Here is a 15,213-nt window from a genome sequence, read left to right as displayed (position 1 = left end):
CGAAATGGTTCCTCCCTCTTCCAGCGCTTTGTTGTTTGAAGGATGCACTGTGCCGCCAGACTTTGCCTTAAGTTCCAGCTGGCGTTTAGATAGTCAAGTATAAATCAGGAGGAGCGTTTCCAGTGACCAGTTCAATTTCAGTGTTTTTTTTATTTTTTTATTTTATTTTTTTATTTCTCCCCCCCCCCCCCAAGTTTCCACCTCACCCCGTTCATAGTAGACTGAATGGATGGACAAATTGATCAGGGTTTAATTTCTGAGATAGTAAAGTCACCTTTCTTTGACACTCCCCCCCCCCCCAAATAATTTCTTTTAGAGAGTGAGTCACTTAAAATGACTAATATTTCAAGAGCTTTCTTTTTTTTTATTTTTTATAGTTGTCTCCAGTTTTGTGTTAGGCATCAAAAATTTGACAAGATATTAAGTTCAATCTTTCTTAGAACAGAAATTGATGTGCCTTTAATATCTCAAATATGTGAATGTATGGCATGTGTGCCTTTTTGTTTTTTAAGAGGAAGTGAAGGATTCTTCTCCATAAGTTGTGGATTTACCTTAGGAAACTGTTAGGTGGTTTTGTTTTTTGTTTTTGTTTTTTGCTTCATGCTTTCAATAGCAAGGCATTTTTTAGTGAAATAGTATGAGCTGTTAGGTTTTACATACTCAAATCAACATGTTCATGGAATAAAGGTGTAATGAATGAAGCTGCCAAGTAGCAAAAATAGAGAATGTGGCCCTAACCGGTTTGGCTCAGTGGCTAGAGCGTTGGCCTGCGGACTGAAGGGTCCCAGGTTCAATTCCAGTCAAGGGCATGTAGCTTGGTTGTGGGCACATCCCAGTAGGGGATGTCCAGGAGGCGGCTGATCGATGTTTCTCTCTCATCGATGTTTCTAACTCTCTATCCTTCTCCCTTCCTCTCTGTAAAAAATCAATAAAATATATTTTAAAAAAAATAGAGAATGTCATAAGAGCCCAAAGTGATAAGTATTTTGAGGAAGAGGAATAATACATGACAAGGATAATGCAAAACAAAGAATAAATAGAACCTCTGAACTTGAACTTTGTGAAAATTTATTTTTTTTAATGCTTACCCAAGGATATGTCGTCCCCCCCCCCCTGATTCTAGAGAGAGAAACATCAATCGGTTGCCTCTTATACCCACTCTATCGGGATCTAACCCAAAACCTGGGTATATGCCCCGACCCCAAGGTGCATGGGACATGCTAACCACTGCACATGCAATACCAGCCAGGCCAACTTTGAGAAAATTACAGGCGACATTCACTAGTAGGCTGCCCTGACTTATTTTCCTTACTGTTCACCTCTGATGCCTCAGTGAAATTGCTTAACCTGTTCTTTGGTTTCCATATCAATAAAATACTGTTAATAAAAACACTTCACTCATTAAATGAGATTGAGAATTAAATGAAGTTATATATTTATCATTTATATCTATATCTATATCTATATATGTATCTATAAACGTATAATGTATAGATATATATGTAATGCTTACACAAAGAAACAGCTAATATTACTCATTTGTAAGTGGATTTATTGGATGTCTATTTTTCAAAGGGTTGTGAAAATAAAATGCAACTACATTGAAATGTATTTTTAAAGTGTGAGGCATACCTATGTTCACTCTGGAAATGCAAATTGGTGGCAGTCTGTTAGCACTAATGAGACGTAAATAATGAGACAATGTGTATTACTCCTGTCCTATACCACGGGCTGCAGTGATCCCTTCAGATCTGTGCTAAACTGTAGAATGGGAAAGAGTTTAGGTGAATTAGCATAAATCCATCATTCCAACTGGAAAAGCATCACCAAGGATGGACACTACTGGTGTGTGTGATCTTTTAAGTTTAATCACAATTCAGTCAGGTTATCATCTCACTTAAGCATGATTTAATTGAAGAAATACAGCATAATACAATGGGCTTTTGGGGTACAAATCTTGCCTTGTTATTCAGAGCTACATGTCCGTGGTTGGCAAACTGTGGCTCGTGAGCCACATGCAGCTCTTTGGCCCCTTGAGTGTGGCTCTTCCACAAAATACCACGGCCTGGGTGAGTCTATTTTGAAGAAGTGGCATTAGAAGAAGTTTAAGTTTAAAAAATTTGGCTCTCAAAAGAAATTTCAATCGTACTGTTGATATTTGGCTCTGTTGACTAATGAGTTTGCCGACCACTGCCTTAGGTTACTAAATTGGATATACTGTATCAACATCCAAATCCATCAGATCATTGCAAGGGTAAATGAGAAAGTAAGGAGAGGGCTACTTATAGTGCTCCAGATCATGACGATCTATTGTTGGAATAATTTGGAGTTTGTGTAGGGCAGACTGGTTATTCACCAAACCCATTTTTCCTATCAGAGCCACAGCTTCCTTGCAATTAGGTGAGGTTGTGTGGCTGAGCTAACGACTAGGATATAATCAAAGCAATGTGCTCCACTTGTGGCCCTGGTCCACAAAAATCTCTCTGTACCTCTTTGGGGTCCCTGGATGAACCCTGTCTGCCAACTGCAAAACAAAGGATAAAGCAAAACAGAGAATAAATAGAACCTATGAACTTGAACTTTGTGAAAATTTATTTTTTTAATGTTTACCCAAGGATATGTCTTTCCCCCCCCCCCCCCACCCCCATTGATTCTAGAGAAATATCAATCGGTTGCCTCCAATACCAGCTCAGTCAGGGGATCTAACCCAAAACCTGGGTATGTGCCCCGACCTCAAGATTTTATAGGAGGGTAGGACCATAAAATTAAAGGAGTCCAGGCTTCTGAAAGTCTATGAAAGCCAGTCCCAATCATTTTAGACTTTATTGAGGAATAACATCCTTTTAAATCCTCACCCGAGGATATTTTTTCCATTGATTTTCAGAGAGAGTAGAAGGGAGAGGGAGAGACAGAGAAACTGATGTGAGAGAGACATCGATTTGTTGCCCCCCCACCTGAGTTGGACCAGGGCTGGGGATTGAGCCTGTAACCGAGGTACCTGCCCTTTGATGGGAATCAAACCTGAGACCCTTCAGTCCGAAGGCAGATGCTCTATCCACTGAGCCAAATCAGCTAAGGCTAACTTTCATTTTTAAGCCACTGAGATTTAGGGTTTATCTGTTATGATACCTAGCACTGTGATTTCCATAGATGTCATTGGCAAGTCCAACACATGGTAAAGATTTTTTTTTTTTTTTAAAGAGAATGGGACAGAAAGAAAAAAATAAATAAAAAAGAAATTAAGGTAATCCGATCTTATGATAAAAGGCAATTTAAGTATTCTTAACTAATCTGTTGGCTTCTAGAATTACCTTAGGAAAGTAATTTTTCCTCATTCTACAATTAGTTTACTTTTAAAATTTACTATTTACTTTATGCCATCTTCATTTCTTTGTCTACTATTTGAGCCATATATTTTTTAAAAATTTGTTTTGTTTTCATTCCATACCTTTAAACTCTATTCCCTCACTCCAGACCTTAGCCTATGTTCTATGATACTTTGGTGACCGTCTGGGTTTCTGCATGCTGATTGAAAAAACAAAAATAACAATGTAAACCAGTAAGAAAGCCAAACTGACTGAACTCTCATTCCATACACCCTTCAAGCACTTAATGATTAGATTATGGGACAAAAGTGCAAAGATCATGGTCCCTCCCTGAAGGAGTCCGAAAGTCTAGGGACAGAGAAAGACATCAAATGCAATTTCAGGGCAGCACAGTGAAGTAAGAGCTAATCAAGGTGAGAAAATTGTGTTTTTGGAAATCTGAGCTGTGAGCACTGTCCATGGAGAGGCGGGGGAGATTCTCTGAAAAAACTCTTTCATCCTATAAACGATTTAATTATCAATGAGTCAATTTTGCTATCTTGCATCCAAAAGTATTTCTAATTCCAAAGTGAATTTTTTTTTTTTTAGCTTCTTTACATTCTTAACTTCTGGCTCTCTTTTTATTCTTTTTGCGGGGGGTAAAGGGTAGTCAATTATGATATATCGCCTCACATGCCTTTTTTTTTTTTTTTTTTTTTTTTTTTTTTTTTTAAAGGACACAGCCATTTTCTAGTCTTCTTTTCCTATAGTAAAGCATCTTCAAGTCTGTGCTTGTCCTGGAGTCTTCGAATAGCATTGTTTCCTCGTACTTAGAATTTTGGGTAGGTCTCATGTTATGGTAGTGTTCCTTTTCCTAATACATGTCAATGAGGGAAGTTCCTTCCAGTCTCAGAGTTAGCTAACTGACAGATGAAATTTCCTCCGCTTTCTTGCCATCCTCTTGAGAAAGGATAGGTCTCAAGTTCCAGGAGAGTGAAAATGCACGCCCCCTTGCCTAAATTCTGGCATCCGGCAGACATTTACATTTATCACCTGTTGAGCAGCCACCATGACACGATCTTCCCCTGACCCATGGTGCAGTTGTCTGCCATGAAGAGAATGAATGTGGTCAAGAATCACAGGCTGTGGTAAATGGAGAAACTACAAATTGACCACGCTGGGCTGGTCAGCATGCTTCCGCATGCTGCTGTATCTGCAAATCCTTAGCCCATGGATTTGGCCATCCCATGTTGTAACCAGCCACCTCTGCCTCCCTGGCCCTCTGTACTCCAGTGCCTTCTCCTGGGATTTGTAGGTTTTGATTGAACAACACTTTGAGGGATCCATTTCTTCCTACCAACTTTGCTCTTCTTTTTCGGAGGATCAAGTATTTGTGATAAAGTTTTTTGGTGTAGCTTCCTCTGCTCTGTAGTCAGTGATAATTCCTCTCACAAATGGTAGATTTTTTAATTTTCAAAAACTCATGATATTATAATGGGAAGATGAGAAAGGTTGTAACAAGAATCTTAGTTTGGTACCATTTTAATATCTTAACCCTTAAGCACCCGTATACATACATACATACATACATACATATGTAAAATTTATTTTTTAGAGCAGTTTTAGGTTCATAGTATAATTGAGGGGAGGATCCAAAGATTTCTATCTACCCCTTGCCTCCACTCATGTATAGCCTCTCCTATTTTTAATATCTATCAATACTACCAGAGTGATATATACGTTAAAACTGACAAAATTGATTTGTTAAAATTGACTTGTATATTTTATCAAAATACATTCACAAATCATTATATCCTCCTAAGTAAAAGTTTACATTAGGGTTCACTCTTGATGTTGCACCCTCTATGGGTTTGAAGATCCATCATTATAGTATCATACAGAGTCGTTTCACTGTTCTAAAAATCCTCTGCTCCATTATTTGTTTCTGCATCTACTTGTCTTTTTAAAAAAATACATATTTTATTGAATTTTTACAGAGACAAGGGAGAGAAATAGAGAGTTAGAAACATCGATGAGAGAGAGTCATCGATCAGCTGCCTCTTGCACACCCTCTACTGGGGATATGCCTGCCACCAAGGTACATGCCCTTGATCGGAATATTTCATTGTCTCGATATATTACAGTTTATTTATCCATTGACCTACTGAAGGACATATTGGTTGTGTCCCAGTTTGGGCAATAATGAATAAACACTGGTGTGAAAGTTTTTGTGAAAGTTAAATTTTCAACTCCTTTGGGTAAACAGCAAGGAGCATGATTGGTGGATTTTATGTTAAGAGAATGTTTAGTTTTGTAAGAAACTGCCAAACTGTCTTCCACAGTGGCTGTATCATTTTGCTCTAAGACTTCCTATTGCTCCACATCCTCTCCAGCATTTGGTGTCAGAGTTCTGGATTTGGGCCATTCTAATAGACTTGTAGGGGTGTTTCTTTGTTGTTTGAATTTCCATTTCCTTGATGACAATGATGTGAAGCATCTTTTCATGTGTTTATTTGCCATTTGTGTGTCTTCTCTGGTGAAGTGTCAGTTAGGGTCTTTGACCCATTTTTTAAAATCTGTTTTTTGTTTTTTTTTTCCCCATTGTTGAGTTTTAAGAGATTTTTTTTTTTTTTTTTTTTTGTACATTTTTGGATACTAGTCCTTTATCAGATGTGTCTTTTGTGAATACTCTCTCCAAGTCTGTGGTCTATTTCATCATTCTCTTGATCAATTATATTTTTAATGTATTGTATCTTTTTGTAAGCAAAGACTTTAATTTGCTGGTAAACATTGGAATAGCTTTTGGAAGTGTGAAAATTAATAAGCAGAAACCTAATTCATTGATTTGGGAGGCTAAAAGAGAGAACTCTGAAGCATGTGTCACTCAACACACACACAACTGACCCAAACAGGAAGAGATGTACCTTGCATCTCCCACAGGAAGTGATACTACATTACCGTCTCAGCGGGAGGAAGGAAAGATTCCTCCTTGCTCAGCGCCAGCTCAGTCTGTGGGAGCCAGCCACAACTCAGCCAGGGAAAGTCACCGTGCTTCCAACTTTCAGTTTCCTCCAATGGACTCCTCTTTTACAAGAGCCCCTCCGAAGTTCATAAAGAGCATTTCCCCCCTTTGTTTCTCCCGATTTGCTGGTGATTTGCCATTAGACCCACGTGTCCCAAATTGCAATTCTTTGTTGTTTCCCAATAAACTCATTTTGCTAGAAAAATATGTTACTTTTTGTTGAAGGTCAACAGAAGTTAACATTGAGATTAGTGACACAGACTTGAAAATGCTGCTTTCTAATAGCAGGAATTTTGTTTGAATTCAGGAATAATTTCATATGAGAAATATTCATACATACAAAGAAAAACGAGAAAAGGGGCAAGATTCCACCGTGTCTGCTCATCCTGCGGAGCTTGCAAGCCATGTGATGATGGCTTGAGGCAGGTAAAGGCAGCTGGGAGCTCGCAGTTTCACAACTACATCATTTCCAATTCAGAAGTGACCAGTGGCAGTGGGAGTGGAAAGGTCAGAGGAAGAATGTGTCCCTTTCTGGTCTGCGTTTCAGTCTTGAGTACCCACGAATAAGCAAAAAGAACATTTGGAATTCATGGTGTTTAAAATATAATAAGAATGCATATGTATCAGAAGACATTAAAAAAAAATATTCCCTCCTCTAGCAAAACAAGCATCTGGAAAAGGAATCAAGGGCAATGTGAATTTCTGGCAGTTTTCCTGGGGCTGGATATAAAATTTTTCCTAGACGGACGAGCAGAATTTCTGTACTGTAGCTTCGCTGGCCCTTCCTCGGGGGAAACTGCTCTAGACTTGAAATTATTTGTAGGAAAAATTCACACACTTTCTTAGTTCTGAAACCCTCAGAAATCCCTGAAATATTTCAGTATTTCAGCAACTTGATAAGATATTTGAACCAAACCCACTGACTCCATAGGACATGAGATGGTTATTCTGGGCAAGTCAGATGTGTGTTTTTTGATATGATTAACTTTCAGACAGTTAATGCCTTACTTCTTTGTTAAACATTGATTTTTCAGGCAGGCTACTATAGTCAGTAGGCTTCAAGCTTGGACAATTAAAAAAAGGAATAAATAACAACTGTAGGAACATTTTCAATTGGCACGTGGCCAATAGAAGTAAAGGACACATGTGCTGAACTGTTTCTCTAAACCACCATTTGTCAAAAGATCTTTCTAAGCAACTTATTAGATGAGGTCACTTTCCTTTTGTGACTTTCCTATCACAGCAGTGCAGCTAGCCATAGCTTATGCACGCAAGTGGCATAAATACGTTAAAATATATCAGCTATGCAGCATCTGTAGATAGGAGAGAGTGGGGATTTGAAGCAGTACAAAGGTCGAGCTTTAGAAGGAACAATTAACCCTGTGCTGCTAACAAACAAGGCCTAACGGTTGTTTCATTAGAGTACATTGAGAATCAGGGGTCAGTGGGTGTTGCACTTGACCAAGAGTGAAGGGGACACTAAATGGGGGGAAAGCATCTAGTGTCTGCTGCAGGGACATGTAATGAACTTGGTTATGATCGCCTACTGCTCTTCGCTGAAACATCTCAAGGGCCTTTCTAGAAGGGAAAATAAATACCACCAGGACCAGGGGGTTCCGGAATGTCAGTGAAAAGTTCAACATCACCATGTACTGTGTTCATTGTCTTTGGGAAAACAGGACACCATCGATGGATCTGGGTTCTGGAAAGACCACATTTTTTCTTTCATTCATTCATTTTTTTAAAATTGTTGACATTATTATATATGTCGTCCATCCCTTCTTCTTTGCCCCCTTCCCCCTCATTCATTCTTGAACAGATGTCTAGGGAATAGCTATTTATATACCAGATGTAACAGGTGCTGAGAGCAGAAAGAAGGAAACAAAAAAGATACTTCTGGACCACAAATGTGGCCTGCAGAAGAGTCTGCAAGTTTTCTCTAACATATCTTCTTTCTTTCTTTCTTTCTTTCTTTCTTTCTTTCTTTCTTTCTTTCTTTCTTTCTTTCTTTCTCTTTAAATAATTAAATGTAACTTTTAAAATATGAATTTTATTGATTTCAGAGAGGAAGGGGGAGAGGGAAAGAGAGATAATAACATCAATGATGAGAAAGGACCATTGATCAGCTGCCTCCTGCATGCCACCTTGTTCAGTTCCCAAGATGAGGGTGACCTTGGCGTGAAAAGCTGAGGCAGATCCTGAAAGAGCTGACAGCTGGAGGCCCCTGAACATTTCCCACAGCTGGCCAGAGAGCTATTTCTTGAATAGGGCTCTGATCAACACACGCGTGTCTGCCCCCAGAGGGGGAGAATGGAGGAATCTGGCCGACATTCAGAGAAGTCTTGACAAGTCTTAGTAATTGGTCAGGTATGAAGATGAGAGGTTAGAGATAACTCTGACGACTAGGATAGCACTGCCATCCATAGACATCGTTTGGTTGGGATACAATCTCTTTCCACCAAACCCACAGCTGCCTTCTACTAGGCCAGGAGTCGGCAAACCGTGGCTCCCGAGCCACATACAGCTCTTTGGCCCCTTGTGTGTGGCTCTTCCACAAAAATACCACAGCCTGGGCGAGTCTATTTTGAAGAAATGGCATTAGAAGAAGTTTAAGTTTAAAAAGTTTGGCTCTCAAAAGAAATTTCAATCGTTGTACTTGGTTCTGTTGATATTTGGCTCTGTTGACTAATGAGTTTGCTGACCACTGTACGAGGCAAATGACTTTCTGCATAAGTTGCCAATGGCTTGTGCCTGTTTTGTTGAGTGACCAACCACGCTCCTTAGCTGCCACCAATAAGGCCAGCCAGGGGATGACCACATCCTAAGGTGCAGGTGGCTGATGTAAACTGTACCATTTTGGTTCGGGACAAACAAACTCGGTACACCAACTCTGAAAGTCTCAAGAGTTAACTATACAGGAGAGGTTGAAGCTTGCTCAGGCTGTGTCCCAAAGGACACTGAGCTATTGTTGTGCACTGAGCTATCCAGAGAGCAGTGGGACCCAGAGGCCCTGTGCTTGCCTGCAGAAGCAATATGTTCTTTGCTACCCAATATCCATGCAGGAAATCCAGTCATCAAAGGTGGTCTAGCCACGTTCATTCCTCAAAGAGCCCGTCCTTTGAATGTCACAAGGACAATGCTGATGGTTATATCTTCTTTCTAAAAGAGGGTAAGAAGTAAGGATGGACCCTGAACCCAGAAGACCTGCCCCTTAGTTCCTGGTGTGGGCAACTGTGGTCAGCTTCATTTTCCCACAGCAGGAGCTGTCACACCCTGCAGGCTGATCTGTCTCCTGCTCTTCCATGACATTCCATAAAGCTAGGGGCTACCCAAAGTCACCTATAGTGAGTGTCTTCTGCCTCCTTTTGCTCCCTCGCAACGAGTCCCAAAAGATGGAGTGACCTGTGCAGTGAACTATTTTGCTTTGCCATAAAGCAGTCCTACCATCTTGTTCTTCCCATTATGTGTTTGTTTGCTTAAAATCACCAACAACCAGGTTCATTTTGTCATGTGGTAACAGCAAGGACTCACACGAAATAGGCAAAGGAACCTAGTGAGAGCCCTCAGGTTTATCTTGTGGGTCCAAAGTTCCATCTAGTGCTCAAGTTGACCAAGCAGGGAAGCTAGGGACCCAGACGCCAAGCCTGGCCAGGGGACCCCATTTCTTTCAGGGATTCATCAACACAGGTGCACACCCTCCCCTCCCCCCAGGAAGTCCAGGTAGATCCAGAGGATCCCGTTGGCTTTCCTCCTTCCTAGCCCAGTGGTCGGCAAACTCCTTGGTCAATAGAACCAAATAGCAACAGGACAATGATTGAAATTTCTTTTGAGAGCCAAAAATTTTAAACTTAAACTTCTAACGCCACTTCTTCAACATAGACTCACCCAGGCCGTGGTACTTTGTGGAAGAGCCACGCTCAAGGGGCCAAAGAGCCGCATGTGGCTCGCGAGCTGCGGTTTGCCGACCACGGTCCTAGCCCCTTGCTTCTTTCTCTTTCCTGTGGTCCTTCTTATTTCCTTCCTCTCCCCTAGAGAAAAGGTGTTTTCTGCAATATGTTAAAAAATACGTTCTCCTGCATTCAGGAAAGAGAATAATGTTCAAATGGCAGCTTGTAAAATTGTAGATTAACTTTTTCTACTAAAAGCTTTTTAGCAGAAGTAATGGGAGATGAGAAAGGAGTGTGTGTGAAGAGGAGGGAGGAACAGTATAATGACTTAGTCACCCAGGTAACCATCGCCGAGGGCAAGAAAATTATCAAGGCTCCTCAGTAGGAGGAGAAAAAAGAGATGATGATCTCTCTTTTTTTCAGCTTCTTAGGTTTGGGAAAGGTTGGGAACAGGAACGGGTATTAAGATTGATTGGTGCCTAATTTATATTGTGTTCGGTGCCACTTTGTATAGCAACAAAAGGCTGAGGGGATTAGTTTAGACCTTACCTTCAATTACATGCATACCCTTTACAATGCGGCTTCCCCACTTTTTAGCAACATGCAGGAGCTTTGTCTTTCGCTCCTGTGACCTTACTATGAGATTCGCTACCTTTTTATTGTGGGCTTAACAGGCAGGCACTGTGTTCAACATTCTGCATTCATTTTCTTATTTAAATCTTTAAAAACATCATTTTTTAAAATTATTTTTTAATAAAATTTTTATTGAGTTCAGAGAGGAAGGGAGAGGGAGAGAGAAAAATAGAAGCATCAGTGATGAAAGGGAATCATTTTGATCGGCTGCCTCCTGCACATGCCCTACTGGGGATTGAGCCGGAAACCAGGGCATGTGCCCTGACCGGAAATGGAACCCTGACCTCCTGGTTCATGGGTGGATGCTCAATCACCTAGCCACACCGGTCAAGCTCTTATTTAATTCTTAAGACAACCCTATGAGGTCTGTATTATTATATTCCGGGGAAGCAGGGCTCAGAAAGGTCAGGTAACATGCTCAAAGTCACACTGCAGAGACTGGAGAGAAACCTGAACCTCCCACACCTGAATGCTAAGCCCCTCCTGCCTGCCTCTCTGACTGCTGTGACCTGGATTTCCTTTTGTGTTCTAAGGAAGCGCTGAGCATGCTCCTCAATCCCTCTTCTTCCAAATGAAGTGTAAGCATTTCTGATACAACTCAATAAAGGAATAGGCACTCTAATAAGCATTAAGGGTGGAAATGTCACATCTTCCCCTCCTTTTCAGATCTCCAACCCAGCACCAGATGACCAAGCCTCTTCTGAACTCTTTGGTAGTTTACTTACATCACTCCAAAAGCATCAAATTTCTCTTTGAATCTGATCCACACACACACACACACACACACACACACACACACACACACAGTTTTTGTGGATTCCTGTAATTCCTTAGCATTTTATCCACATTTCTGATCTTGTACCCATCATATTGCATGTCCTTCACTCAGCCGATATGTTTGAACCCTTCATAAGCTAGGCAATATTCAGTACTAGGGATTCAGCCAGAAGTCAAGAAATGAAAATCTCTTTGCCATGGAGCTTGCATTCTAGTTGGGGGAAAACTGCCAAGGACGTGGTAAAATATAGAGCATGTCATATGGTGATAAGTGATATGGGTACAAATGATGCAGGAAAGAGGGTGGGAAGAGTGGAAGAAAGGGAATCAGTAATGAGTCTTTTCATTATTTGTTTACTCATGTGTCTTCTCAAGAATAGACACCAAGCCAGTTGATGTCTTGAACTCCTCACTTTGCATACTGCCTGGCCTTGTAAGACTCAAGAAATGCTTGTGGATGGAACATAGGAGGCCAGCTTCATGGTACTCAACTGGTATGAAAATAGTTTGCCTTTCATAGCTTTTCATGAAAGAAGCATTGGTTGTACCACTAATGGCCCTTCCAAGAAGGAAGTGACTGTTTATTTTTGGGGTGGGTTCTCCACTTTCTATGGTTTTATCAGGGCCCAGGGTACACTGGCAGTTTTCAACAGAGCTTCAGCATGAGCCCACAGAGAACAAAAAATAGACAGACTTGGTCAGGGACAATGAAGCTTATTCCTTTTATGGAAGAGATGAGAAATGAGAAGGCAAGACACAATGCCTGTGTCGGGAAAGGAGACAAGTTAAAAGCAATGCAAGGAAATTACAAAGAAACAACAACAGAAAAATGTAAAAGAGAATGGATTGATAGTAAAAGCCAAAGCCATGGCAGGAGTATCCCAGAAACCATAACTCTGATGAAGCATGGGAAACTAGAAGGAAGATGGTGGAGCAGGGAGAAGGGGAAGCATCCAGTACTGAACCTAAGGCAGAGAACCAGAATTCATTTCTACTTTTTGACTGATTGTGACTATCTCTGAATGTCTAGTAAAAACTTATATCTCCTCCCCCTAGCACAACTATCCTTATTAATCTTCACAGGCCTTCACATCAGAAAGATGAACTTTGGAAAAAAGAGCCTCATGAACAAGTCTTTCATATAGCAGATGGGTCAGGAAGCACTGTGGGGGTGGGGGTGGGGGTGGCCCAGTGGGTGCTGGATAAAGCCAAAACAAGTTTTCTCTTGTGAACGTCAGCCGTGGAAAGCATAAATAGGCAAATGTGAAATTTTACTAGGTCTGTAAGGAAAACTTCGCTCATTCCCTATGAAAATACTTCTCAAAAATAGTCAAAGGCAAGGGTGAGGTTGCTTTTAAAGACCATTTCATGATCATTTGAGTGTATCTAGTGTCTCCCACAGGGGGAGGGCTCTTGCCTATTTTTAGAGAGGGGCACCAGCCACACCTGTCTTCGGACCCCTCATCATCCTGGGGAGAGGGGGAGGAGGTGAGCATGTCAAGTGACGGCCACTCAGGTGGCTGCCAGCAAGTGGCAGCTGGCAGTCAGGTTGAGGGACGAGAAGATGAGTATGGGAGGGCACTGGCCAGGGCTCTCCAGATTGCTCACACAAAATGCCAAGGGTTCCTTCTTATGGGAGTGCTTATGTCTCTCCTGAAGCTATTACATCAACCTGAGACCTTACTTTCACCGTCTCAAGGGGAAGGGGATTAGCATTGCCGACTATAAACTTATTCTGGTAAAACCAGGTATTTTTTCCTCTTCACACAAGCTCTGGGAGTCAATGGAGTCCCAACGTACTCAAGTAACTTCCTCTGGGTCTCGCTGCTAGTAATTGCTGGAGTCGGAATTGGAACCTCACTCTGACTTGTTGTTTGTACGCTTACTTCTCAGTACACCTGGCTGCTCAGTGGTCTCACATGGGGTCACTGCAGAGCACCAAGAAGGTGAGGCCCTGGTGTAACTGAGAGGGGTAGGGTTGTTTGCCCATACATGTCTGAAGACTTCCTCCCCAAATTTGAAAAACAAACAAAACACATTTGTTTTGGCATATTTACCAAATCATAAATACAATTTAAGATGAGATATTCATAAAGCTTTTCAACTGTGTCTTCATCAACATAAAATTTTGAATGTGGTTATAAGATTCTTACAGTGAATATTATTCTACATCTGTCCATTGATCTCTTCCATGTGTACTTGATCTAACATGCCCACTGCTGCTTCTTTGTTTTTTGTTTTTTGTTTTTTAAAGCATCATTGCAAGGAGCATCTAATTATTAATCTCACGAAATCAAATATTTGGAGCTATCCAATAAGAAATGTTCCTGGCTTCATGGCCGATCCAGGGGCGGGGGTGGGGTAATGACTAGACCAATCTATGTTTTCTGGAACACTTACAATCTTCAGCAGAAAGTGCATCCTGGCAGGAAGTGCTTCAATTATTAAGATCAGCGCAGTGTTTGCCCTGAAGACAGGCTCTGAGAATATGACCCAGGAAGGGAGTCTGCTGAAGCAGCAATCAGTCGAGCATTATCTTTCAAAATGTTTACAGGTTAATGGGTAGAGGGGTAACAGGCCTATGTGATGCCAGCACCCCAAGGACTTTTTGGTTAGTTTGTTTCATGGAGAGTAGAAGACAACGAACAGAGTGCAGATACGTTATCCAGTGGGAGGTCCCCCAGACCATGGAGGTGCTCTGGCTTGCTGACTCTGCAGGAAACAAGGACACAGTCGGGGAGAGCTGGGCAGACTTGCAGATGACCACAATGGGATGCTGTGTTCGTGGCCCAAACTTGCTTCTTTGTGACATCAACAGTTGGGTGCTTTCCAGAGAGCTACAGGAGATCCAAGAAAGGGATAGAGAAAATAAAACACTATTCCTAGGAGAGCTGCTGTCTTCAGAAAAAAAAAAAAAGAATGCGCAGGATGAAACAATGTCATTTAAAATCCCAGAAGAATGATAGAAAAGGTGTGGCCGGTACCACTAACTAGGGTTTTCTAAAAAATAAAGAGGCTATTTAAAAAAGAAATTAACCACTTTTTCGTGCTTTCATTTTAAGGATCACTATAGCTGAGGAGGATGTTGTTAGTGGGCGGCTTTGAGGATTTTAAGGCCAGTTTCATGACACAACCCAAGATTGGGAGAGAAGGGCGGATTGGGTTTGGGTCTCAAGTTCATTTAAGAGCTTCGCCTTTATCTTCAGATTCAATTAAATATATAGTCCCAAAATGCCCGATGGGATTGCAATAAAACGACCCTCATAGAGTAACTTGACTAAGTCCCATAATAAGCCACACCAATAATTGTGTGTTATGAATTGATATTTTAATAAATCTTGCAATTTAGTTTTATTTCATTGCATTGTTATTATTTATCATTAATTATTATATTATTATAATATTGCATTGCATTTTGTATGTGTGTACATGGTAAGAGTTTTCAAATGATTGCCCTAGCTGATTTGGCTCAGTGGATAGAACTTCTGCCTGTGAACCATAGGGTCCCAGGTTTGATTCTGGTAGAGGGCACCTATCTTGGTTGCAGACTTCTTGCTGGCCCAAGCCCTGGTCGGGACTCATGCAGGAA

Source organism: Pipistrellus kuhlii, unplaced genomic scaffold, assembly GCF_014108245.1.
Source record: "Pipistrellus kuhlii isolate mPipKuh1 unplaced genomic scaffold, mPipKuh1.p scaffold_m20_p_14, whole genome shotgun sequence".
NCBI lineage: Eukaryota > Metazoa > Chordata > Mammalia > Chiroptera > Vespertilionidae > Pipistrellus > Pipistrellus kuhlii.
The sequence above is the reverse complement of the archived record's forward strand: the minus strand, read 5'-3'. Positions refer to the sequence as shown.